Source organism: Tursiops truncatus, chromosome 5, assembly GCF_011762595.2.
Source record: "Tursiops truncatus isolate mTurTru1 chromosome 5, mTurTru1.mat.Y, whole genome shotgun sequence".
In the NCBI taxonomy this organism is placed as follows: Eukaryota; Metazoa; Chordata; class Mammalia; order Artiodactyla; family Delphinidae; genus Tursiops; species Tursiops truncatus.
The window spans coordinates 63844628-63865148 of record NC_047038.1 but is presented as its reverse complement, the minus strand read 5'-3'; the positions used below and the strand labels follow the sequence as shown (position 1 = coordinate 63865148).

The following is a 20521-nucleotide window of genomic DNA, read 5'->3' as shown; positions in this document are numbered from 1 at the left end:
ATGTCACAAAATCATGCATGGGTAAAACATCCATTCAAGGATCAAGACAGACCAATGGATTTTAATGTAACAGAATACAAAAAGTTCATTCATAACATTTCAGATTCCATATTGTACCTAACCTTTGAGAAACTACCATTTGCCTAGATTTAGTTATCTGAAAAAAGTTATTAAAATATTCTTTCCCTTTCCAACTACGTATCTGCGTGAGGCTGGATTTTCTTCATGTACTTCAACCAAAACAACATGTGCAACGTATTGAATGCAAAGACATACATGAAAATCCAGCTGTGTTCTATTAAGCCAGGCATTAAAGAGATTTTGTTTGGGAAATATAGTTATTTTTCACTGAAGTTATACTATTTATATAAGCATGTATGGATTTTATTATAGTTATTAATAAATGTTTCAATAACTTCTCAGTTTTAATTTCTAACACAATGTTGTTTAACCCACATAAACAAATGCTTTTTGGAATCCTCAATATTTTTGAAGAGTGTAAAGGAGAACATCTGAGTATACCGTGCTGCTTAAGCATGAGATTTAGATCTAAAAAGTTTCCCAATTTCAGAATATATAATATATGTAAACATTATTTATGTGAACGTTGTGAAATTGGCTTTAGATGGATGGAGGAAAGTTCATCTGGTAACTCTTCTGATGTCTCTAACAGAACAATGTGTTTTGATGTGTTGAAGCACATAAAAAGAAATGTGACAAGGGATAATTGTGCTTAGCTGACCCCTGATAATACTCGCCTACATTGGAACTGTTCAAGTCTTCCTTTTTGTAGCTTCTGATAGTTACTATTACTGCTCTACAGATTCAAATTTCCTGTTCTAAATGCAGAGCAATATTTTTTTTTTCCTACAGCCCTTTCCTGACCTTGTGTTTTGCCAGCTTTTTGAGACTTTTTTCTTGCGTCTCTTACCAATGCCTATTCTATCCAAGTCTGTCATTTAACTCTCTTTTTGAAACACTCAGTCATAACTCTAAAGTCATTTTGCATTTTTTCTCCTCTTTCACTGAGTCCTTATGGTTCCCATCTTGTTAGCTCCTCTCCTTGTTACCCACCCCAGCTGGGGTGAGGAGCTCTAGCAGCAAGAGTAGAAAGCAGCATTTAGATCTGCAGTCAAACTGCATATTGATTGTAATGCACACTGTATTATCCCAAATATAGAGAATAGATCAGAAACCCCACCATTGTGGCTTTCAGAATATCTGCAGCATGGAGTAGAAAGCTTGTTTCAGTAGCACAGAATATGCTTCCTTGCCTTAAATTACTTATTGTTCCTGTCATGCACAGAAGTTCGTTAGGTGGGAGGTTTTTTAGGAAAGGACCTCATAATTCCACTCTGTCCAAGGAATATGCAGCTACAACTGGGACATGGCTATAGGACCTTCATACTCCACAGTCAATACACCAGCCACCGTTCTGGTAGACTGCCCTCTGCTGATCATCCCATTTGTTTTTGCTGAGTTCATGAATTCCTTTCTGTCCGCTAAACCAGAGGCCTCTCTTTTAGAGCCTAGAATCACTGGAGCCCCAATGCAAAACTCCCAATCCTCCAGAAGCTACTCTTCAAAATCCTCTTCCTCTGGTTGTCTCAAAGGCCATGAACTAGTCAACATGGGACTTCCTGCTAATTAAAATCCACAACTAGCTTCTACCTACTCAGCCCCTCAATTATGTCAATTATTTTTTTTTAATATTTATTTATTTAGTTGCGCTAGGTCTTAGTTGCGGCACTCTGGTTCCTCGTTGCCACATGCGGGATCTGGTTTCCTGACCAGGGATCAAACCTGGACCCCCTGCATTGAGAGCATGGAGTCTTAACCACTGGACCACCAGGGAAGTCCCACTTATGTCAATCATTTATCTTTCATTTAGAATACAGATTTTCACAAATCATATAAGCCTCATCAAATTAGCCAGATATTCTTTGTTTGCTCCTCCAAATCCACTCTCCAATGTTTTCTACTTTGTGTGCCTAGATGCTGGAAGTATGGGCTACCAAGTAGCTGTTACATGTAGAAAGCTTTCTTACCATCTGGATTCCAGTTGAGCATGGCCAGTGGAAGGCTCTGGCAGGAGATGAAGCCAAGGGTTAACAATGCTACCTTTCCCTACCAAAGCCCGCAGTTCTGATAGCTGTTTCCTTCAACTGCAGCTACAGCTACTGCTATAGCTCTTTCAAGATCCCAGTAATCATGCTCCCCTATCCTTTCAGGCCCGGAGGTGCCAAGAGCTCCCTGCTGTTGTTAGCCTTTGCCAGCTTCCTTTAACTTTTGTAAACAGTCTCTTTTTTTTTTTTTTTTCTTTTGCAGTACGCGGGCCTCTCACTGTTGTGCCCTCTCCCGTTGCGGAGCACAGGCTCCAGACGCACAGGCTCAGCGGCCATGGCTCACGGGCCCAGCCGTTCTGAGGCATGTGGGATCTTCCCGGACCGGGGCACGAACCCGTGTCCCCTGCATCGGCAGGCAGACTCTCAACCACTGCGCCACCACGGAAGCCCCATGTAAACAGTCTCTTAACAAACCCTTCTCAATATCCACCGGCTTCCAGCCAGGATCCTGTCTGATACACCAAGGTAAAACCGTAAGTTCTTACTCTCCTGGATGTTGTTATTATTGAGAAAAATTGCCTGTTGATCTCTCCTGCTCTACAGCCTCTACATCAGGATTACTTAGAGGAGCTCAGAGTTATAGCTTTCCCCACTAAGGTGAAACTCTGAAGGGCCAACTGAGGTATTACCCTAAGAACAATAGATAAATATCTTTCCCTTTATTGGTGCTCCCTGTAGTGGCGATTCACACCGACTTCCACCTCTTTATAGCTGGGCATTTCAACTGTGTGATCCTAGGGAGTGACTCCTTTCCAGGGTGAACAATCCAGCTTTATCTCTTTCCCTAGAGGCTTAGGGAAGCATATACAAAAGAATTCCCCCATACCCTCTGAAGTTAGCAAGCACCATGACTCAGACACTCTCGGGAGACCCTACAGTAACATAATGAAAATCATAATTGAAAGCAGCAGGAGACATATTTATCATATAAATATCTCAGCAAAAGCACTGTGCTCAGCATTTTTTTTTAATTTTAAATTTTATTTTATTTATTTTTTTATACAGCAGGTTCTTATTAGTCATCAATTTTATACACATCAGTGTATACATGTCAATCCCAATTGCCCAATTCATCACACCACCATCCCCACCCCCCAGCAGCTTTCCCCCCTTGGTGTCCATACGTTTGTTCTCTACATCTGTGTCTCAACTTCTGCCCTGCAAACCGGTTCATCTGTACTGTTTTTCTAGGTTCCACATACATGCGTTAATATACGATATTTGTTTTTCTCTTTCTGACTTACTTCACTCTGTATGACAGTCTCTAGATCCACCCATGTCTCAACAAATGACCCAATTTCGTTCCTTTTTATGACTGAGTAATATTCCGTTGTATATATGTACCACATCTTCCTTATTCATTCGTCTGTCGATGGGCATGTAGGTTGCTTCCATGACCTGGCTATTGTAAATAGTGCTGCAATGAACATTGGGGTGTATGCGTCATTTTGAATTATGGTTGTCCTAGGGTATATGCCCAGTAGTGGGATTGCTGGATCATATAGTAATCCTATTTTTAGTTTTTTAAGGAACCTCCATACTGTTCTCCATAGTGGCTGTATCAATTTACATTCCCACGAACAGTGCAAGAGGGTTCCCTTTTCTCCACACCCTCTCCAGCATTTGTTGTTTGTAAATTTTCTGATGATGCCCGTTCTAACTGGTGTGAGGTGATACCTCATTGTAGTTTTGATTTGCATTTCTCTAATAATTAGTGATGTTGAGCGGCTTTTCATGTGCTTCTTGGCCATCTGTAGGTCTTCTTTGGAGAAACGTCTATTTAGGTCTTCTGCCCATTTTTGGATTGGGTTGTTTGTTTCTTTAATATTGAGGTGCATGAGCTGTTTATATATTTTGGAGATTAATCCTTTGTCCGTTGATTCGTTTGCAAATATTTTCCCCCATTCTGAGGGTTGTCTTTTGGTCTTGTTTATGGTTTCCTTTGCTGTGCAAAAGCTTTGGAGTTTCATTAGGTCCCATTTGTATATTTTTGTTTTTATTTCCATTACTCTAGGAGGTGGATCAAAAAAGATCTTACTGTGATTTATGTCAAAGAGTGTTCTTCCTTTGTTTTCCTCTAAGAGTTTTATAGTGTCCGGTCTTACATTGAGGTCTTGAATCCATTTTTAGTTTATTTTTGTGTATGGTGTTAGGGAGTGTTCTAATTTCATTCTTTCACATGTAGCTTTCACATGTAGGTCCAGTTTTCCCAGCACCACTTATTGAAGAGACTGTCTTTTCTCCATTGTATATCCTTGCCTCCTTTGTCATAGATTAGTTGACCATAGGTGCGTGGGTTTATCTCTGGGCTTTCTATCTTGTTCCATTGATCTTTGTTGCTGTTTTTGTGCCAGTACCATATTGTCTTGATTACTATAGCTTTGTAGTGTAGTCTGAAGTCAGGGGGTCTGATTCCTCCCGCTCCGTTTTTTTCCCTCAAGACTTCTTGGGCTATTCGGGGTATTCTGTGTCTCCATACAAATTTTAAGATTTTTTGTTCTAGTTCTGTAAAAAATGCCATTGGTAATTTGATAGGGATTGCATTGAACCTGTAGATTGCTTTGGGTAGTATAGTCATTTTCACAATATTAATCCTTCCAATCCAAGAACATGGTATATCTCTCCATCTGTTGGTATCATCTTTAATTTCTTTCATCAGTGTCTTATAGTTTTCTGCATACAGGTCTTTTGTCTCCCTAGGTAGGTTTATTGCTAGGTATTTTATTCTTTTTGTTGCAGTGGTAAATGGAAGTGTTTCCTTAATTTCTCTTTCAGATTTTTCATCATTAGTGTATAGGAATGCACGTGATTTCTGTGCATTAATTTTGTATCCTGCAACTTTATCAGATTCATTGATTAGCTCTAGTAGTTTTCTGGTGGCATCTTTAGGATTCTCTATGTATAATATCATGTCCTCTGCAAACAGTGACAGTTTTACTTCTTCTTTTCCAATTTGTATTCCTTTTATTTCTTTTTCTTCTCTGATTGCCATGGCTAGGACTTCCAAAACTATGTTGAATAATAGTGGTGTGAATGGACCTCCTTGTCTCATTCCTGAGCTTAGAGGAAATGCTTTCACTTTTTCACCATTGAGAATGATGTTGCTGTGGGTTTGTCATATATGGCCTTTATTATGTTGAGGTAGGTTCCCTCTATGCCCACTTTCTGGAGAGTTGTTTTTAATCATAAATGGGTGTTGAATTTTGTCAAAAGCTTTTTCTGCATCTATTGAGATGATCATATGGTATTTCTTCTTCAGTTTGTTAATATGGTGTATCACATTGATTGATTTGCGTATATTGAAGAATCCTTGCATCCCTGGGATAAATCCCACTTGATTATGGTGTGTGATCCTTTTAATGTGTTGTTGGATTCTGTTTGCTAGTATTTTGTGATTTTTGCATCTGTATTCATCAGTGCTATTGCTCTATAATTTTCTTTTTTTGTAGTATCCTTGTCTGGTTTTGGTATCAGGGTGATGGTGGCCTCATAGAATTAGTTTGGGAATGTTCCTTCCTCTGCAATGTTTTGGAAGAGTTTGAGAAGGATGGGTGTTGACTCTGCTCTAAATGTTTGATAGAATTCACGTGTGAAGCCATCTGGTCCTGGACTTTTGTTTGTTGGAAGATTTTTAATCACAATTTCAGTTTCATTACTTGTGATTGTTTTGTTCATATTTTCTATTTCTTCCTGGTTCAGTCTTGGAAGATGATACCTTTCTAAGAATTTGTCCATTTCTTCCAGGTTGTCACTTTATTGGCATAGAGTTGCTTGTAGTAGTCTTTTAGGATGCTTTGTATTTCTGCTGTGTCTGTTGTAACTTCTCCTTTGTCATTTCTAATTTTATTGATTTGAGTCCTCTCCTTCTTTTTCTTGATGAGTCTGGCTAAAGGTTTAGCAATTTTGTTTATCTTCTCAAAGAGCCAGGTTTAGTTTTATTAATCTTTGCTACTGTTTTCTTTGTTTCTATTTCATTTATTTCTGCTCTGATCTTTATGATTTCTTTCCTTCTGCTAACTTTGGGTTTTGTTTGTTCTTCTTTCTCTAGTTCCTTTAGGTGTAAGGTTAGATTGTTTATTTGAGATTTTTCCTGTTTCTTGAGGTAGGCTTGTATAGCTATAAACTTCCCTCTTAAAACTGCTTTTTGCTGCATCCCGTAGGTTTTGGATCATCGTGTTTTCATTGTCATTTGTCTCTAGGTATTTTTTGATTTCCTCTTTGATTTCTTCAGTGATCTCTTGGTTATTTAGTAACGTATTGTTTAGCCTCCATGTGTTTGTGGGGTTTTTTATGTTTTTTTCCCTGTAATTCATTTCTAATCTCATAGCATTGTGGTCAGAAAAGATGCTTGATATGATTTCAATTTTCTTAAATTTACTGAGGCTTGATTTGTGACCCAAGATGTGATGTATTCTGGAGAGTGTTCCGTACGCACTTGAGAGGAAAGTGTAATCTGCTGGTTTTGGATGGAATGTCCTATAAATATCAATTAAATCTATCTGGTCTGTTGTGTCGCTTAAAGCTTTTGTTTCCGTATTAATTTTCTGTTTGGATGATCTGTCCATTGGTGTAAGTGAGGTGTTAAAGTCCCCCACTATTATTGTGTTACTGTCGATTTCCTCTTTTGTAGCTGTTAGCAGTTGCCTTACGTATTGAGGTGCTCCTATGTTGGGTGCATATATATTTATAATTGTTACATCTTCTTGGATTGATCCCTTGATCATTATGTAGTGTCCTTCCTTGTCTCTTGTAACATTCTTTATTTTACCTGTTTTTTTTTTTTTTCTTTTTTTGCGGTACGTGGGCCTCTCACTATTGTGGCCTCTCCCGTTGCAGAGCACAGGCTCCGGACACACAGGGTCAGCGGCCATGGCTCACGGGCCCAGCCGCTCCGCGGCATGTGGGATTTTCCCAGACCAGGGCACGAACCCATGTCCCCTGCATTGGCAGGTGGACCCTCAACCACTGTGCCACCAGGGAAGCCCACATTCTTTATTTTAAAGTCTATTTTATCTGATATGAGTATTGCTACTCCAGTTTTCTTTTGATTTCCATTTGCATGAAATATCTCTTTCCATCCCCTCACTTTCAGTCTGTATGTGTCCCTAGGTCTGAAGTGGGTCTCTTGTAAACAGCATATATATGGGTCTTGTTTTTGTATCCATTCAGCAAGCCTGTGTCTTTTGGTTGGAGCATTTAATCCATTCACGTTTAAGCTAATTATCGATATGTATGTTCCTATGACCATTTTCTTAATTGTTTTGGGTTTGTTTTTGTAGGTCCTTTTCTTCTTTTGTGTTTCCCACTTAGAGAAGTTCCTTTAGCATTTGTTGTAGAGCTGGTTTGGTGGTGCTGAATTCTCTTAGCTTTTGCTTGTGTGTAAAGCTTTTGATTTCTCCGTCGAATCTGAATGAGATCCTTGCTGGGTAGAGTAATCTTGGTTGTAGTTCTTCCCTTTCATCACTTTAAGTATATCATGCCACTCCCTTCTGGCTTGTATTGTTTCTGCTGAGAAATCAGCTGTTAACCTTATGGGAGTTCCCTTGTATGTTATTTGTTGTTTTTCCCTTGCTGCTTTCAATAATTTTTCTTTGTCTTTAATTTTTGCCAATTTGATTACTATGTGTCTCGGCATGTTTCTCCTTGGGTTTATCCTGTGTGGTACTCACTGCGCTTCCTGGACTTGGGTGGCTATTTCCTTTCCCATGTTAGGGAAGTTTTCGACTATAATCTTTTCAAATATTTTCTCTGGTCCTTTCTCTCTCTCTTCTCCTTCTGGGACCCCTAAAATGCGAATATTGTTGCGTTTAATGTTGTCGCAGAGGTCTCTTAGGCTGTCTTCATTTCTTTTCATTCTTTTTTCTTTATTCTGTTCCACAGCAGTGAATTCCACCATTCTGTCTTCCATGTCACTTATCCGTTCTTCTGCCTCAGTTACTCTGCTATTGATTCCTTCTAGTGTAGTTTTCATTTCAGTTATTGTATTGTTCATCTCTGTTTGTTTGTTCTTTAATTCTTCTAGGTCTTTGTTAAACATTTCTTGCATCATTTCAATCTCTGTCTCCATTCTTTTTCCAAGGTCTTGGATGATCTTCACTATCATTATTCTGAATTCTTTTTCTGGAAGGTTGCCTATCTCCCCTTCATTTAGTTGTTTTTCTGGGGTTTTATCTTGTTCCTTCATCTGGTACATAACCCTCTGCCTTTTCATCTTGTCTGTCTTTCTGTGAATGTGGTTTTTGTTCCACAGGCTGCAGGATTCTGTGCTCAGAATTTGATGCAACTACACTTTATTCTTTTTACAGTGATTTTGATGGGGACTTCCCTGGCAGTCCAATGGTTAAGACTCTGCGCATCCACTGCAGGGGGTGTAGGTTGGATCCCTGGTTGGGGTACTAAGATCATGCATGCTACACGGTGCAGCCAAAAAATAAAAATAAAGTCTTAATATAATTAATTTTAAAAAGTGATTTTGATGTGTTAACAGTAGTATGAGTTCTTATACATCTCTAACCTATTAGCATAACATTTTATTAAGTTGACATTAGGAAGGAAGTTAAAGAAAAAATAGTTTAAAGTAGCATTTTGTAACTTAGTATTCCACAGTTTTGTTTCTTTTTTGTTTGTTTTAATAAGTTTTTACATTTTTTAATATATATATTTTTTATTTTTATTTTTTAGCTGCGTCGAGTCTTCATTGAGGCATGCAGGATCTTTCCTTGCAGTGCACAGCCTCTTTCTTGCAGCACCAGGCTTCTCTCTAGTTGTGGTGTGCACATTTTCTCTTCTCTAGTTGTGGTGTGTGGGTTTTCTCTTCTCAAGTTGTGGCTCACGGGCTCCAGAGCACATGGGCTCTGTGGTTTGCAGCATGTGGGCTCTCTTGTTGAGGAGCACAAGCTTAGTAGTTGTGGCTTGCGGGCTTAGTTGCCCTGCGGCATGTGGGATCTTAGTTCCCCAACCGGGGATCGAACCCACGTACCCTGCATTGGATGGTGGATTTTTTACCACTGGACCACCAGGGAAGTCCCAGTATTCCACAGTTTTGTATTCTTGATTAAGGAAGCTACATTCTTACATTTCCCAAATGAAAAGTACAGGAAAGCACTTAGCTACTACAACAATTAGAGTTTCAAATATGTGTAGACTAGTATGTAGACTGAGCACACTTACTGCTAAATAGAATTATTTTTTAAAAACACAAAGCCTTATTCTTCACACTGGATAATTAGATTTTTAGATTTCTGTCATTTTATTTTATTTTTTAAATTAATTAATTTATTTTTGGCTGTGTTGGGTCCTTGTTTCTGTGTGAGGGCTTTCTCCAGTTGTGGTGAGCAGGGACCACTCTTCATCGCGGTGCGCAGGCCTCTCACTGTCGCAGCCTATCTTGTTGTGGAGCACAGGCTCCAGACGCGCAGGCTCAGTAGTTGTGGCTCACGGGCCCAGTTGCTCTGCGGCATGTGGGATCTTCCCAGACCAGGGCTCGAACCCGTGTCCCCTGCATTGGCAGGCAGATTCTCAACCACTGTGCCACCAGGGAAGCCCCTTATTTTATTTTTTAAAATAAATTTATTTATTTATTTATTTTTGGCTGCATTGGGTCTTCGTTCCTGCCCGTGGGCTTTCTCTAGTTGCAGTGAGCGGGGGCTACTCTTCATTGCAGTGCACGGTTGTCTCGTTGTGGTGGCTTCTCTTTTTGTGGAGCACAGGCTCTAGGTACACAGGCTTCAGTATCTGTGGCTTGCGGGCTCTAGAGTGCAGGCTCAGTAGTTGTGGCCCACGGGCTTAGCTGCTCTGTGGCACGTGGGATCTTCCCAGACCAGGGCTCGAACCCATGTCCCCTGCCTTGGCAGATGGATTCTTATCCACTGCGCCGCCAGGGAAGTCCCAGATTTCTATACAGGTTCTTGCTAGGCTTCCTTGCAACCTCTCATCTCAGGCTTTTTTATTTTTTGAAATTTTTGTGAAATATACAAACATAAAATTTACTCTTACCCATTTTTTAAAAATATTTATTTGTTTTTATTTTTGGCTGTGTTGGGTCTTCATTGCTGTGCGCAGGCTTTCTCTAGTTGTGGCAAGCAGGGGGCTACTCTTTGTTGTGGTACACAGGCTTCTCATTGCCGTGGCTTCTCTTGTTGCAGAGCACAGGCTCTAGGCGTGTGGTTTTCAGTAATTGTGGCACACGGGCTCAGTAGTTGTGGCTCGCGGGCTCTGGAGCACAGGCTCAGTAGTTGTGGTGCAGGGGCTTAGTTGCTCCATGGCATGTGGGATCTTCCTGTGCCAGGGATCAAACCCATGTCCCCTGCTTTGGCAAGCGAATTCCTAACCACTGCACCACCAGGGAAGCCTTACTCTTACCCATTTTTAAGTGTGCTGTTCAGTGGCATTAAATACATTCACATTGTGTAACCATCACCACCATACATCTCTGGAACTTTTTCATCATCCCAAATTGAAACTGTACATCCATTAAAAAATAACTTTCCATTCCTCTCTTCTTGCAGCCCCCAGTAACCGTTATCCTACTTTCTGTATCTATGAACTTGACCATTCTAGGTACCTCATGTAAGTTGAATCAGACAATATTTGTCCTTTTGTGTCTGTCTTATTTCACTTAACAATGTTTTCAAATTTCATCCACTCTGTAGCATGTATAAGGATTTCCTTCCTTTTTAAGACTGAAAAATTTAAGATTCCATTGTACATATATGTCACATTTTGTTTATTTGTTCATCATCCATCAAAGGACAACTGGGTTTTTTTCATCTTTTAGCTACTGTGCATAATGCTGCTATGAACATGGGTGTGCCAATTCTCTCTTTGAGACCCTGCTTCAGATCTTTTGAATATATACCCGGAAGTAAAATTGGTGGATCGTTTGGTAATTCTATTTAATTTTTTGAGGAACCACCATACCATTATCCACAGTGGCTGTGCCATTTCACATTCCCACCAGCAGTTCACAGGGGTTCAGATTTTTCTACATCTTTGTCAACACTCATTACTTTCTGTTTTCTTGGTAATAGCTATCCTAATGGGTGTGAGGTAGTATCACATTGTGGTTTTGATATGAATTTCCCTAGTGATTAGTGATGTTAAGCATCTTTTCATGTGCTTATTGACATTTGTATATCTTCTTTGGAGAAGTGTCTATGTATGTCCATTGCTTATTTTTGAATCAGGTTGTTTGTTTTGTTGTTGTTGAGTTGTTGGAGGTTTTTAAATATATATATGTATTTTGGATATTAATCCCTTATTCAGATATATGATTTGCAAATATTTTCTCCTATTTTGTGGGTCAACTTTTCACTAACTTGATAGTGTCTTTTGATGCAAAAAGTTTTACATTTTGATGAAGTCCAATTTTTTTTTTGTCACCCATGCTTTTGGTGTCATATCTAAAAAAATCATTGTCAAATGCATTGTCATAAGATTTTCCCCTATGTTTTCTTCCAAGGCTTTTATAGTATTAGCTATTTTATAGTTTTAGCTGTTTAACTGTCTTTGATCCATTTTGAGTTAATTTTTGCATATGGTGTAAGGTAAGGGTCCCACTACATTCTTTTGCACGTGGATATCCAGTTTTCCCAGTATCATTTGTTGAAGAGACAGTCCTTTCCCTGTTGAAGGGTCTTGGACTTGTCAAAAATCATCTCAAGCTTTTAACCACAGAAGGTTATTCTTATCTTTCTTCCCAGGCAAAGCCATATATTTGAAGAAATGACACTATAATTATCAGTATTTATGGATGCTCAAGTAACTATGACACAAGGGGTACATGGAGAAATAAGATATGGACTCTGGTCCTGAAACTATCAATTTGTTGGGGAAGATAGAGTATCTCATTAAAAGACAACTACAAATACAGGATAGCACATGCTAATTTTAAAATAAATGACACAGAAATTACATGTCTCGAGAGTTCAGAGGTTGTGGTTTTAGGAATGGATTTTAAATATGAAGTTACCAGTATGTACACAAATGTTCATAGCAGAATTTTTCATATCAACCAATAAAAATAGAAACAATGCAAATGTCCATCAGCTGATGGATAAACAATATGTGGATATATATATACACACAATGAAATAGTATTCAGTAATTAAAAGAAAGAAAGTACTGACACATGGTGTAACATGGATAAACCTTAATAACATTATGCTAAGTGGAAGAAACCAGTCACAATGGACCACATATTGTGTTATTCCATTTTTATGAAATGTCAAGAATAGGGAAATCCATACAAAGTAAATTACTGGTTACCTAGGTATGGAGGATAGTGGAGGAACAGAAGGGAGGAATGGAAAGTGACTGCTAATGGGCATGGCGTTTGTTTTGGGGGTGATGAGAATATTCTGAAACTGATTATGATGGTGATTGTAGGTTGAATCGTGTGGTATGCAAATTGTATCCCAATAAAGATGTTATTTGAAAAATAAACACAAATAAAAAACCTCACCAACCACATCTCTCTAGGGAAAAATACGAATTTTATCATATGAGATCATATACATCTCAATAAAGCAGTTAATAAAAAAGAAAGAAAAGATAGTAATCCAGAAAGAACTATAGTCTGGGCCAGATGACCTGTTTCTCTTAGGTTTATATAATCCTATCAGAAACAGTGCAAAAGAGTGTGAATTTTTAATATCTGAGGCAATGAGTAATTATTGAAAGTTTTTGATTAAGGTAATGAAATACTAAAACTGTGTTTTAGGAAGATTGATACTGGCAGCTCTCAGTAGGCTGGACTGGAATGGAGAGGGACTGGAAGAGGGAAGCCTGCTTGGGTGGCTGTTAAAATATTCTAGAACAGTAGTTTCCAAATTCTGTCCAACAGTGTCCGTATCACCTAGGAACTTGTTAGAAATGCAATTCTTGGTTCCCACCTCCGAGCTAGAATCAGAAACTCTAGATTAGGGTCCAGCAATCTGTGTTTTAATAAATCCTCCTGGTGATTCTGATGCAGGAAAATACTGAGAATATTTCTGCTCTAAGAGAAAAGTAATGGGTATCTGAAAGAAAGTGGTAATAATGTGAATGAAGAAAAGCTTATGATGTGTAGGTAATATATTTCCAGCCAGCTATTTGAAAATAAAGGCAAGAGGAAGGAAGGAAGCAAAGAAAATTCACAGATTTCCTTTGGTATCATTAACAGAAATAAGGAGGCGAGAAAGAGATGCAGGTATAGGAAGAAGACAAGGAGTTCAAATGTTTACATTCTGAGCTGATTTATGAAGCGAACACTGTTAATTGCCTATCCAAATTTATTTCCCTCACCTGCCCCATCCTCCTTCTTAGCCAAGTCCCTTTTTGTTCAAGCGTTCATCCTCCACGCAGCCGTGTGCTCAAGGGAGTCTAGGTCCCTCCTAAGACCTAAACGGCGACCTAATCTTAATTAGATTAGGCATAAGCATGTGCCATAATTCTGGCCAGTGAGCAATGAAGGGAAATCTGTGGGGGGTCTGAGATAGAAGGAGCTTTCTTCAAAAGGACTTAAAGCAGGGTCATTCCTTTTTCCCTGCCTCTGGGTTATAACACTGAGGTGGAACTCATGACTGTGAGGGTACTATTTAACAGTGATCTGGAAGTTCTAAACAGTTCAAAATTCCAAGGAATAAAAGGAACATTTTGAGTGCTTAGTTAGTGTTAGGCATGCTTCAGGTACTTTACACATGTGATTATGTTATTAAAATGTAAATTAGGGCATCCCTGGTGGCGCAGTGGTTGAGAGTCCGCCTGCTGATACAGGGGACACGGGTTTGTGTCCCGGTCCGGGAAGATCCCACATGCCACGGAGCGGCTGCGCCCGTGAGCCATGGCCGCTGAGCCTGCGCGTCCGGAGCCTGTGCTGTGCAACGGGTGAGGCCACAACAGTGAGAGGCCTGCGTACCGCAAAAAAAAAAAAAAAAATGTAAATTAACTTTTAATCTATAATAACCTCATTTTGCAGATGAGGAAACTGAAACATGGCAAATTAAGTAACTTGCCCAACACAAAGTTAAATACTAGGAAGTGAAAAAGACAGGATTCCCATAGGTCTTTGACTCCAGAGCCTACACCCTTAACTTCAATGCTTAAATTACAGTGATCAGAAAACAAGGGACAAGATTATAATTATTTGTACGTGCTCTGACTGTTTACAAAAGAAAGAAAAAGTATCAATTGGAAAATTTTTTGGAAATATTGAATTCAGTACATGTAAAAAATTAATTAGTGTAAATCTCAACTAAATAGAACTGGGAGATCAGAATAGGGAACTCTCACGCCCTGCAATGATAACAGAACCCAACAGGAAGGAGGAAGACTCCTTTTTTTTCCCCCGGCAAGGACTCAGCCAGTGAAAAGCTATGGACTCTCTGTTTACTACAACCCTCCCAAATCCTTTTGCATCCTATAAAAGTGTTCTCCTTCCCTTGCCATGAGGGGGACTGCATATGGTTGCAGATCCCAAATTGCAATCCTCTGCTGATCCCAAATAAACCCATCTTTGCTGAAGAGATATCTGGCAGAATACTTGTTTTAGGTTAACATTTTGGTGGCCCATATAGGGACCAGAGAAGACCCCAGAAGACTCTGGGGCTGGTGAGCAAAGAGGTGCAGTTCCTACAAATTGAGCCCATTGTACTCACTGCTTTTGTCACCGACCCTGAAGCTTGGAGGTACATCTTTCTCCAGGATCCAAGCTCACACCCTTTTTGCATTTTGAAGGTCCCCAGGTTTTTAAGGTTTTTTTCTTCCAAGTTAAGTCCTGGTTCTGTATTCGAGTACTTGTTTGGCACTTTGTTCTGATTTTTAGATCAGACTGTTTGAATCAAAGGTGGCTGACAATGCCTTCAGCCCATTCCTTTGGAAACAGGGGCTGCTTCATGGAAACTGTGCCAGGTTTTTCAGCTGGAAACTGGCTTTAAAAAGCCTTTGGTCTGGCTCCTCCAGGACCAAGCTGTTTCCTTAGAATTGACTGTGATTAACTTGCAAACAGTTTGAACTGAGCTGTTTGAACTGTAAGGTGTTTGAGCTGTTTTAAAATTATTCTTTAGGGACTTCCCTGGTGGCGCAGTGGATAAGACCACATTCCCAATGCAGGGGGCCCAGGTTCAATCCCTGTTCAGGGAACTAGATCCCGCATGCATGCTGCAACTAAGGAGCTGGTGAGCTGCAACTAAAGAGCCCACCTGCCACAACTAAGACCTGACACAACCAAATAAATAATAAAAAAAATTTTTTAATAAATTAAAAAAAAATAAAATTAACCTCTGAGAATTGAAATCCAAGTTATCTAAATATTTTGAGGGTGCTCCCTCCACAGGTTTCCAGCTGATTTTATGTTTAAGAACAATGGTCCTTGCCATGCTCATTTCTAACTAAATGGACTGACCTGACCAAAGGCAATTTAGAACATCAGTGACCATTATGGGGAGCTCTTGAAATTCTCAAACTTAATTTCCTTAAAACCAAATTTAATTAAAATAGCTCAAAAATTTCAAGAACTGAGTGGAATGGTTATTTCATCTGGTATTTTGAGGCTTCCCAACATTATCAGGAGTCTAAATTTGCCTCTGTAAAATAAAATTTTAAGATGAAATAAGGCAAACAATTAAAGACAAAATGACTCCCAAAGCTTCAGGCTCTTCTTCCTTGGCTTCTTTATTTCAGGCTCTGCCTCCAGTGCCATCTTGTCTCTCTCCTGCTCCACCTCTGGTGCCATCTTCCCACTTCCTTTCTATGCCACCTATACCTCCTCTATACCCTCAAATTCCCCCACACAAACTCTGTCACCAAACTTCCTCTTTTCTCTGAAACTTTTCCGACTCCCTTTTCCTCTGAACTTGTCAGAACCTATCCCTTTAAAATTAAGCCTTCTGAGGATCCAAATGCCAAATCCTTCATTTCTTGTATTCCCTAGACTAAAACTGAACTGCAAGCCATAGTCAAATATTTTCCCAAAGTAACTGAAGATCCTCACAGATTTGCTGAGGAATTTAATATTGTCATTCAAACTTATTGACCTGGTTTTTCTGACATATATCAGCTAGTTCATATGCTTATTGGTGAAGGACAGGCCCAGCAATTAGATGAAAACTGCTAATTGGGAAAATCCTGAAAGTTCTCTAGAATTACAACCAGGAGACCAGTCTGCTAACTTACTATATAATCAGGTTTGGGCAATTGCTAGGCAACCTCACCAAGCAGTTCCTAGAACTTTTCCAAAGCCCATTGATTGGAACAAAATTCAGGCTTGCACACAAAAGTCTGATGAATCTGTTCATGTCTACCACAATTGATTTCATATTATTTTTGAAAATCGGGTCTTCCATCATATGTTGATTCCACCTGGGTAGCTTTTAATTCTATGTTTATTAATTGGCCAAACCAGGACCTTTCCCTCTAGTAAAAAGGACCAGGATGGAATGGAAAACTATATCCACTCCATATTTAGTTAATCTGTCAAATCAGCTCTCTCACACTCTAGATGAGTCACCTGAAAGGAAGACCACCAAAAATCTGAATCTTCAACTGCAGCAAACGAATGCTTCTAAATGAAACCAAAACCCTCCTAGTTTCTGCTATTATTGCAAGGAGCAAGGACATTGGAAAAGAGAGTGTTACAAATGTAAGCACTTTAAGTGTCTCCAGTCCTCTAATCAGCCTTTCCAACATCCTCCCAATTCTCAATGACAGGGTTCTGAGGAACTACAAGGGTTCTTCCCAATTCTCCCTTTTAATTAGCTTGGAGAAACATTTCTCCAGATTGGGGATTAATCTCTTTCAGTTCTAACTGACACTGGAGCCACACTCTTGATGCTTGACCCCACTGCTATAAAACAGCCCCTGCCTCAGAGTACTAAAACAGTTCAAATAGTGGGGATCACTAATGAACCTCAAGAGATACCTGTCTCTGAACCTGTTCCCATTTGTTTAGGCCCTTTGAGAGATACACACCCTTTTCTCCTAATTTCTCCACCCTTACCCATTTATTAGGCTTGAGACTTCTTAGAGAAATATAGTGCCAGAATTTCTCTCTCCCAAAAGTACGAAATAATTCTAGAATTTGACAGTAGTTATCAAAATAACCCACCAGGTGAATTAAATGATCCTTTGACATTTTTAATTTGTTCTATCTCTGACAGTACTAGAACAGATTCTGGAAGCACCTTCCTAATGAACAAAATTTCCAGCTGATGTTGGCAGAATTCATAGCTCACTTCCCATCCCCATTCAAATACATCCCTCAAAACCTCTTCACAGAATTAATTAATACTCTGTGTGTAAAGGAGCCCTTCAAGGCATACAGCCAATAATAGAAGATTTTAAGGCTCACAGCCTCATTATCCCTTGTACTAGCCACTGTAACAACTCCCAATTTACCAGTGAGAAAACCTAAGGGCTGAGGGTACAGGTTTCTCCAGAACCTCCAAGCAATAAACAACATCGTTATCAACACCCTGTTTTTCACAGCCTCAATACTGTTACTAACTTGCATTCCCACAGGATGTAAATTCTCTGCTGTAATTGATTTATGCAGTGCATTCTTTAGTATTTCAGTTGATGAAGCTAGCCAATATCTTTTTGCCTTTGCTTGGGAAGAAAAACAATTCACTTGGACAGCGATGACTCAGGGTTTTACTGAGAATACTTGTGTCTCGAAGATCATGAAGGCTGATTTGGATGATATAAAGTTCCCTAGAGGCCCTGCTTTGTTGCTGTATGTGGATAATTTGCTCTCCTTCTCAAGCCTCCTCACAGGAAGGCAGCATTCATTTACTAAATTTTTTTTTTTTTTTTTTTTTTTTTTGCTGTACGTGGGCCTCTCACTGTTGTGGCCTCTCCCGTTGCCGAGCACAGGCTCCGGACGCACAGGCTCAGCGGCCATGGCTCACGGGCTAGCCGCTCCGTGGCATGTGGGATCTTCCCGGACCGGGGCACGAACCCATGTCCCCTGTATCAGCAGGCGGACTCTCAACCACTGCGCCACCAGGGAAGCCCCATTTACTAAAACTTTTAGGCTTAAAAAAAAAAACAAAAAAAAATTAGCTTTAAAGGGACATAAGATAGCCAAAGAAAAATTACAGTTTGCCCAAACCCAGGTTTGATACTGAGGGCATCCGAAATCAAAACAAGGGTTCCACCTAGATCCAGATAGATTTCATGGTGTTCTAAGTGTCCCCAAACCCAAAACTAAACGCCAACTGCAAGGTTTTCTTGAGCTATTTGGTTATTGCTGAAATTGGATTCCAAATTTTTCTCTTATGGCAAAACCTCTATTTTACTAAACAATAACAACCTCGACCCAATTTTATGGGAAGAATGGGACCACAGGCTTTAAAGGAGAGTTTGATGAACCCACCTGCCCTGGGCATCCCAATGATCAGATTCCCCTTTTCCTTTTTGTATATGAAAGGTAGAGACTTCCCTGGTGGCGCAGTGGTTAAGAATCCGCCTGCCAATTCAGGGGACACAGGTTCGAGCCCTGGTCCGGGAAGATCCCTCATGCCTGGGAGCAACTAAGCCCGCGAGCCACAACTACTGAGCCCACATGCTGCAACTACTGAAGCCTGCGCTCCTAGAGCCCATGCTCCACAACAAGAGAAGCCACTGTAATGAGAAGCCCATGCACTGCAATGAATAGTAGCCCTGCTTGCCACAACTAGAGAAAGCCTGTGTGCAGCAGCAAAGACCCAACCCAGCCAAAAATAAATAAAATATAAAATTACTTAAAAAAAAAGAAAGAAAAATAAAGTAATGTCCTTGGGGTACTCACCCAAAAATACAGGGACCACCATCAACCCGTAGAGTATTATAGCCAGCCATAGGGAACACACGGATACCTCCCTCATTGCCTTAGAACAATTACAGCCACCGCCCTGTTGATTAAGACCAAGAAAATCATCGTGGGATCCCTTTTAACTATTTTTATACCTTATGAAATAGAAATTCTCCTGAATTCTTATCACACTCAACATTTCTCATCAACCACATTACCTCCTATGAGGTCCTTTTGTTAACTGCTCCTCACAAAGCTCTTTTACAATGTAGTGACCTTAACCCTGCTACTATTTTCCCCTTTGTCACTGATGAAGTCCTTCACAACTGCTTAATGCTGATGGATCACCTCCTGACTCCTCATAATGATCTACAAGAAACTCTTGTAGGTAATGCTGACTTTTTATAGTTCACAGATGGTTCTTATTTAAAAGGTCAAATGATGGCAAATGTTGTGCTGGGTATACTATTGCAACTCCTTTGATGTTGCTGAAGCAGCATTTTTACCTAAGGCTACTTCAGCCCAACACGCTGAATTATATGCTCTTACATGGACTTGTATTTTAGCCAAGGATAAAACTGCCTGTATGTATACTTATAGTAGATATGTTTTCAGAGTAACTCATGATTTTGGAATGCTGTGGAAGCAATGTGGCTTCCTTCCTTACAAAAATAAAAATGGCCCCTAAGTTCAGGAATTATTAGATGCAATACTTTTACTTGCCCCTTTAGCTATTAATTACTAACATTTCAGGGAATTCTAAACTTGACTCTTTGGAAGGTAAGGGAAATTACCTTGCTGATATTTCCACAAGGAATGCTGCCCTTAAAGGGACCAACAGCAGCCAAAGCTCTGTCATTGTCCATAGGGATATTACCCCAAATGATAACTTCGAAAAACTGGCTAGAAGAGGCCAGCAATTGGCCTCAGAAAAGGAAAAACAAGATTGGAAATTCAACAATTGTTGGTTTGATAAAAAAGAAAAAGCTCTGGTTTGGACTAAATAACAACCCAGTCCTATCAGAGACTCTAAAATTTCCACTCCTCACCACTGGACATGAATTAAACCATTGGTCTACTGACAAAATGATAGCCTTCTTTTTTTTTTTTTTTTTTTCGCGGTACGCGGGCCCCTCACTGTTATGGCCTCTCCCGTTACGGAGCACAGGCTCCGGACGCGCAGGCTCAGCGGCCATGGCTCACAGGCCCAGCCGGTGCATGGCATGTGGGATCTTCCCGGACCGGGGCACGAACCCATGTCCCCTGCATCAGCAGGCGGACTCCCGACCGCTGCGCCACCAGGGAAGCCCCATGACAGCCTTCTTGAATCACCATTGATGGGAAAACATTAACAGGGCCACAAAAAGTGCCTGACTCACTTGTCCCATTTATCCGAAGTACAACCCAATGAAGTCTGTTTGTACTGCTCCCAGACGTTTTGAAGTGCCCGATGGACCATTCAAGTTCTGGCAAATGTATTTCATACAACTTCCTCCTTCTCATGGATATAAATATATTTGTAGTCATGGTCTATTTGTTTTCACACTGAACTGAAGCCACCATTACAGTATCATACAGAATAGTTTCACTGGCCTAAAATATCCTCTGTGAATGAAGTGACGAATAA

At 40.0% G+C, this 20521-nt stretch overlaps 1 long non-coding RNA gene across 1 annotated transcript in view; it reads left to right on the top strand.

Moving 5' to 3' along the window:
* LOC141278773 (uncharacterized) overlaps nt 1-20521 on the top strand; it is a 48651-nt gene that overhangs the window by 4923 nt on the left and 23207 nt on the right. The window contains exon 2 of the long non-coding RNA XR_012331968.1: nt 2329-2591. This is a non-coding gene — a long non-coding RNA (uncharacterized lncRNA). The remainder of the gene's footprint in view (nt 1-2328; nt 2592-20521) is intronic.